The sequence below is a fragment of the Pseudonaja textilis genome, chromosome 9, assembly GCF_049901715.1.
Source record: "Pseudonaja textilis isolate UNSWEBS1 chromosome 9, rPseTex1.2, whole genome shotgun sequence".
Lineage (NCBI taxonomy): Eukaryota > Metazoa > Chordata > Lepidosauria > Squamata > Elapidae > Pseudonaja > Pseudonaja textilis.
The window spans coordinates 15,927,982-15,935,423 of NC_141998.1; positions in this window are offsets into that span (position 1 = coordinate 15,927,982).

Below are 7,442 nucleotides of genomic sequence, written 5' to 3' on the forward strand. Positions count from 1 at the left end.
GCAGGGGGCTGGACTAGAAGACCTCCAAGGTCCCTTCCAGCTCTATTTTATTCTAAGTTCAAGGGATGCTTAGAATGAAGCTATAACCTCGGCCATATAGTGTTGTGAATTATTCACCAATTTCTCAAAGGGGTCATTCTTCCTCCAAGGATACTTTCCTCATTTCTTACACTGATGATTGTGAAAGTCCAATAAAGCTGCTAGGGGGCAGCAGAGGAATCTAGAGGGGCTCCTTTCCTTAATTTCACTCTGGAGGGTGCCAGGATTCTTCCCCACAGAGTGAGAGAGTTAATCAATCTCAATTTTAATTTTTCTCACTTTCAGCTTAATAAGCTTGGGCCTATTGAAAAAAAGTTATATGTATGTGCATATTTCTCAAAGACTGCCACCTATGGTTAGCCCTTTGGGTGAATATTCACATTTTTTTGTCAACAACAACAACAACAATAAAGATAATAAATTAATAATTGTATAAGTTTATATTCTACTGTTGTAAACCACCCAGAACAGCAAGATGGGCAACAAATAAATGTAATAATAAACAAACAAACAAACTAGTAATTAAGTAAGATTTTAAGAAGAGACTGGACAGCCATTTATATGAAATGGCATAGGATTTCCTACCTGATCAGGTGGTTGGACTAAAAAACCTCCAACTCTATTATTTAAATAAACAAACAAATAAATAAATAAAATTCTCTGATGAAAAATACTTTTTTCTTGTTTCCACAATTTCAAGCAGCTTACTCTCCAATAAGAATATGGTACCCTAATCATTTGAAGAAACCAAAACTGCAGGCTGTTTATGCTATCAGTAAATACAGGTAGTTGATAGGTTTGCTGAAGGAATTCATCCTGCTCATGAAATTCACTTAGGGACAAATTATAATAGCAGAATACCCAGCTCCCAGTACATATGAATTAACTTCCTCTGGATATCAGATGTTTATAACATTCTCTGCATCCTGGATTGACTGAAAGTTAGTTCTTCTTTTACAACTTTTTAGCCACTTCTATTGAACAGAAAGCCTTGGAGAGATCCCAAGTGATCTTTCCGATCCATCAGGCATTATCTTTTCAGGACTTTAACCCTTTTATATCTTCATTTCCACTTTTATTCCTTTATTTCCTCCTTTTCTTTTCTCCACTTCCCTCCCTCTTTCCTCCCTCCCATGCTGCAGCCTATGTTACACTAAAGGATGACATTATGGAAGATGAGCTGTTTTAGATTTGCAATAGTATACCTTTTCAATATTGCTTGCATTGATGATTGTGTTAAATGACAACCCTTCTACTTGTATGCACACACTTTCTACCTGTTTTTTTTTTTTTTTTGAGAAAGCCATCAGTTGTCTAATTCACCACCTGAATCCCAAGGTAGTTCAGTTGTCTAAACCGACCAGATGCGTATTTCAAAATTAATTTGGTCAGCCACTGGAGACTAAAAAATCCATAGAGATAAGTGCATGGTATTTCCTTCATGGCTTTAAGGAACAACACTTATCATTCCATGTTTCCAACCTGGAATTTGAACCGGCTAGTGTGCCGTAAATAGATTAGCCTGTCTCTCAATCCATTCCCTGGGTAGAAGGCATTTTTACAAAGTAGCTCAGAGGGCACGATCATCTTATATTTCCAGCACTGCCTGAAGAAATGTATGAAGATTTAAAAAAAAACAAATTATTTTTGCAGCCAAGCCTAGAAAAACCCAGTAAATTACTGGCTTTGATTTGTTCCAAAGCTGTTCTGAAATAGAAGCCTCTAAGTTGCTTCTTTGGTTTCATGGCACTTTGCTCTTAGATTTTTTTTCACACATAATAAGGATGCTGCTTTTCCTGTCATGGATCATGTGATGCAAGAATGAATAGACATTCAGCTTGGAAGAATCTCTACATTTACATCATTCTCATCTCACAGACAGTGGCATTTTAATTACATTACAAACCCTCATCTATATTGAATGGCTCAGGCTAAGTGGAGAAGGAGGGATGAAATAACAAACCAAGGCTCTGGACTTGAATTATCATGAGCAGACCATAACTCAGAAAGCTAAAGCTTGTGACACATTTGAAGACAACCAACATTATGTTGGGGGCAAGATGCTGACTCTGTAAACCACTTAGAGAGGGCTGTAAAGCACTGTGAAGCGGTATATAAGTCTAAGCGCTATTGCTATTATCATGGGAAAAACAGCATTGCTATACGCTGAACAAAGATCTCCTATAGCAGAATATTGACATATGCAGCAGAATATTAATTTATAGAATATATTGACTAATCCTTAACAGATAACAGATAATCAGAGTTGGAAGGGACCTTGTAGGTCATCTAGTCCAACCCCCCGCCCAAGCAGGAGACCCTACACCATTTCTGACAAATGGCAGTCCAATCTCTTCTTGAAAGTCTCAAGTAATCTGCAAATACATTAGATATTTCTATCTGTAAACTAAATCCGCAGTTAGTTTGCTTTCTCAGGAAGGCCCAAGAAATGTGAGTTGAACTTTTCTTGGCATCATCTTCCCTAAAGTACAAATCCCAAGGTAGGAATAACTATAGTAGTTACCCTGATGTAAAACTGATGTAAGTGGATAAGTGGAGACCTGCCTATTCAAGCTTGGATTATCTAACAAAAAGGCATAGTAGTTGGAATGTAGTAAGCCCCGACAGCTGTGCAAAGATAGTATTACTAGTATACGGGAATCAGTTCATTGTGTTCATGGGGCTTGAAGATAGCTTGGAGACCATCTAGTTCACCTGGTACAATGCATGATACAACTACAAGCATCAACATCTCTGGAGATTCATAGTCCTGGTTGTCCCAAAGCTTCTTTTTCAAAAGGCAACTGGACTTCCTTTGTTTTTCCTTGAAGATGTTTAGCTTCTCACCTAAGAAGCTTCTTCAGTTCTTCAGAACAAAAGAAGCTTCTAAGATGAGAAGCGAAACATTTTCAAGGAAAAAAAAAAGGAAGTCCAGTTGCCTTTTGAAAAAGCACCTGGTCACAGTATCAGTGTTCTACTTTTTGTATTTATCTAGTAAATGAAACTTTATTCCCATCTTCCAAGGCAGCCCATTTCATACCATCAGGAAGCTCCACATCATGTTTAGCTGAAATCTGGTTACCTGCCACTTTGGCTTACTATTGTCACTCATTTAAGGGTTACTGACTCCCTTTTCACCTGGTTGCAATTGTCTGGAAATATTTATTTATCAGTGTTCTTAAAAGATTGGCCTTGCCGATTAATGGCAGGACTTAGTTCTATCAACAGTAGAGTGATAGCATCTTAAAGCCAATCCCTCTGCCAACATCCTTCGTGGGGCATCTATAATTTCAAAGTTTGTTTTCTCAATGGCCTTGTGGTAGGCCATTCCGAGAAAGATCGTCGATCGAAGCTTGCCCAGCAAACTGAAATTGGATGAAGAGCTGTTATTCAGCAGGTCCTCCAAGTCAAAGCCTAACTACATTTTACTAACTTTACCGAAAGTTTAATTTTTTTTCTCTACCGGAAAAAAAAAATTGACTTTTTTGAGCTGTGGTGCTGGAGAAGACTCCTGCGTATTTCTTGGACAGAAAACGTGACCTACAGCAACCAAGTTCTGGAATGCATAACACCAGACATGTCACTAGAAGGTAAAATCATGAAACTGTGTCTCACTTGTTTGGCCATGTCATGCTGGGGAATTCACCGGAGAAAGCAATTTTGTTTGGAAGAGTCAGGGGGAAAAAAGGAAAACAGGCTGCCAAAGCACACTGTGGCTGGACACCGTCAAAATTGACACCGGCCAGACCATAAAACAACTCAAAGAAATAGTGCAAGATCCGATAGATGTGGAAAGACCTGGCCCATAGGATTGTCAAGAGTCGGACTCAACTGAATGGATAACATCAACATTACTGACATCTGCATACTTCTATGTGCTATTGAAATTGCATTGGCTGCTTTTGGGAAAAGCAGAATTAGCATATGTGGGATGTGCCAAAACAGCCAAGCTTCCAAACCTTACTATTCCCCTGCCTCCCTTGAGGTTGTCTGTATTTAAATGTATTTCTTGGAAAAGCCACGTAGATTTAGAGTGCGTTGCCAGAGGAGTGTGTATCCTGGAGCAGTTAATCAAAGAAAACAGAACCATCCCATTTCCCAGAAGAAGTTTGTCACTGCTGGAACTGCCTCTCTGCTCAATAATATGTGCGTGGCTAAAACGTTTTTTTTTCTACCTGTTTTGCAAATGCAGAGTTTTTCTGGGGGCTAAAACATAGGAAGAATGGTTGCAGGAATTGGGTTTGTCTAGTCTAGTGAAAAGGACTAGGGGCAGGGGGTGGGATTCTACCAGTTCGCACCTGTTTGCTAGAACTGGTTGTTAACATTCTAAGCAGTTTGGAGAACCGGTTGTTAGAAGAAATTACTGGCCTAATCCTGTAAGGAAGGCAGGAAGGAAACATTCTGGTGTTGCTTACAGAAACTGCCTCTCCATTAACCCTTATTACATTCTTGGCAGGACTAGACTTCCTGTCTCAGGAAGGTCTCTGGAGTTTCCCACCACCTCCTTTGCTGGTATTTTGCTTGTGTGGAGTGACCATTCAAAGTTACGGCACTGAAAAAAGTGACATGACCATTTTTCACACTTACAACTGTTGCAGCATCCCCTCAGTCATGAGAGGTCAGGCGAGGAGATGCGTGCCTCGATGTGAGTGATATTGAGTTGGCCACACCCAGCCAATAACATGTCCAAGCCACACCCACCACCTAATCCAAGCCCACAGAACCTTTTGTTAAAAATGTTGAATCCCACCCCTGACTAGGGGTGACATGATAGCAGTCTTCCAATATTTGAGGGGCTGCCACAAAGAAGAAGGGGTCAACCTATTCTGCAAAACACCTGAAGGCGGGACAAGAAGTAAAGGATAGAAGCTTATCAAAGAGAGATTCAATTTAGAATTAAGGATAAATTTTCTATCAGTGAGAACAATTGACCAGTGGAATGCTTGCCTTCAGAAGTTGTGGATACTCCAACACTGGAGGTTTTTAAGAAGAGACTGGACATCCAGGGGGCTGGACTAGAAGACCTCCAAGGTTCCTTCCCATTCTGTTATTCTATTTTTTTCTAGGCGAAAAGCTGTACCAGATCTTCAAAAGTGCTGTTTGTTGGCAGGCATGTGACTTCTCTAAAATGGGGTGGAGCAGAGGATAAAAACATTAGTTTGGCATCTTGTGACTCTGGATATGTAGAAACAACACAACATGTACTTCTCCAGTGCCTACACTATAGAGAGAGTGGAATTATCCTTATTTCAGCATTGTTGAATAAATAGTCAGTGTGCTCAGAGTAATTTTATGCTGTCTATTACTTTCAGACACCAACTCTGCTACAACATACCAGGTTGTTATGTACTCCACAGCAGCACCTAAAATATATCAGAAAGTGACCTGTGCTACAAATCAGTTTTAATGAGTACCAAGACTATTATCATAGAGTGTTTAGTATCAGATGTATTGTATTATTTGTGTTAGATTTTGCTTCCCATGTTTTTATATCCCTTTATTTATTTTGCCCCTCCTTTTAGATTTTTTTTTAGATTTTTATTTTTACTCTTTTCAGTTTTTTAATGCAATTTTATTTTTGTTGTTTTTTATTGCTTTTAAATTTCTTCTGCTTCCCCTTCCCCATGCTGTTGTTTATAATAAAGGTTGATTTGATGTAGTTTGGCATCGCTTAAATTGAATTCAAATGGAATTGTGGTGTTATAAATAATCTCCAAGTATGTTTTTAATCTTTCTTCCCCATTCTCTAGCATTCATGTTACAATTTGTTCCTAATTTTTCAAGGACTTGCATCCTTCTCAAAGTACCTGGGCCCCAGGTTATAGACCTCTGTTCTCTTGATGGCAAGAGAAGTTTGCTTTTTTGGCTGCCAGGATAGCTGAAAAGTACAGCAATGTCTTAATAAGGAACTTCAGTAGACAAAGAATGAGGAACAGCACCTAGGCAAACATGTCTATGGCCTGAATTTTCTGGAACTGTAGTCCCAACACATTTGGCAGACAGCTGTCTCGGAAAAAACACCATACATGGTCAGTTGATGTCTAAATCAATTGGCACATTAATAAAGAGTATGGGGTCAACCCATCAATCCTTAAGTAACTTTGTAGATGTTTTTTGGTTTTAGAACAAAAAGGAGAGTAATTACATTGCTGGAAATGTTTCTCCTCTGTTCCTTGGATTGATGTTTATATTCCATCTGAGCACAGAGTGGGTTCTGCTAAAAATAACTGTTTTTAAATAATAAGATATAGTCATACTCTAAGCTCATTAATCAGCGGGTCTAGAGAAAGACGAGAAGAGTATGCTCTCATGGTTTGATGCGAGATCATTTTCCTAATTATTAGAACCTTCTCTCTTACAACCTGGCTGGACAGGCATTGTGAAAAAAGTGCCTTGCAGCAGATGACTCTGGTCTTAAGACAATTGAATGTTGCAACTCCTTGCCCTCAAAGAGAAGGACCAATAGTACCACCACTTGTCTTCAAAAAGCCAGAGAATGGCTGGGCTTTTTTTTTCCAGACAGATGATCATGCAATTCTTTTAACCTTATATATTCAGAGGTGGTCTTCAGCAGGTTCTGACCAGTTCTGGAGAACCGGTAGTGGAAATTTTGAGTAGTTCAGAGAACCAGCAAATACCACCTCTGACTGGCCCCGCCCCCATCTATTCTCTGTCTCCCATTGAGTCCCAGCTGATTGGCTGGGTCTTCTTTTGTTGTCCTGCACAGGAGAATGGAGCTGGAAAGCAGGTTAGTGGGGTGGGGAGCAGTGGTGGGATTCAAAAAAGTTTACTACCGGTTTTGTGGGTGTGGCTTGGTGGGCGTGGCAGAGGAAGGTTACTGCAAAATCTCCATTCCCCCCCCACCCCACTAACCTGCTTTCCAGCTCCATTCTCCTGTGCAGAGCAACCAAAGAAGACTCAGCCAATCAGCTGGCACTCAATGGGAGCCTGAGAATAGATGGGGGCAGGGCCAGTCAGAAGTGGTATTTGCCGGTTCTCCGAACTACTCAAAATTTCCACTACCAGGTCTCCTGAACTGGTCAGAACCTGCTGAATACCACCTCTGGTGGGGAGGGAATGGGATTTTGCAGTAACCTTCCTCTTAATGCCCACAGAACTGGTAGTAAAATTTTTTGAATCTCACCACTGTATATATAGGGAACTCCATCAAATATGCTTTTGTGAGCTATACCCCATCTGTCAAATTATATTTATATTAAATAATTAAAACTCTAACCCTAATAATAATAAACTCGCCCATCTTAAATTGATTATGTTGCCATCAAGTCAATGCCAGCTCTTTACAGATTTTCTCTGTGTGATGATTTATCTAATTTGGTCTTTTAGGCCTCCAAGATGTTAACAGCACTTTCAGGTAGGTCAGATTAGAAACCAAATTTATG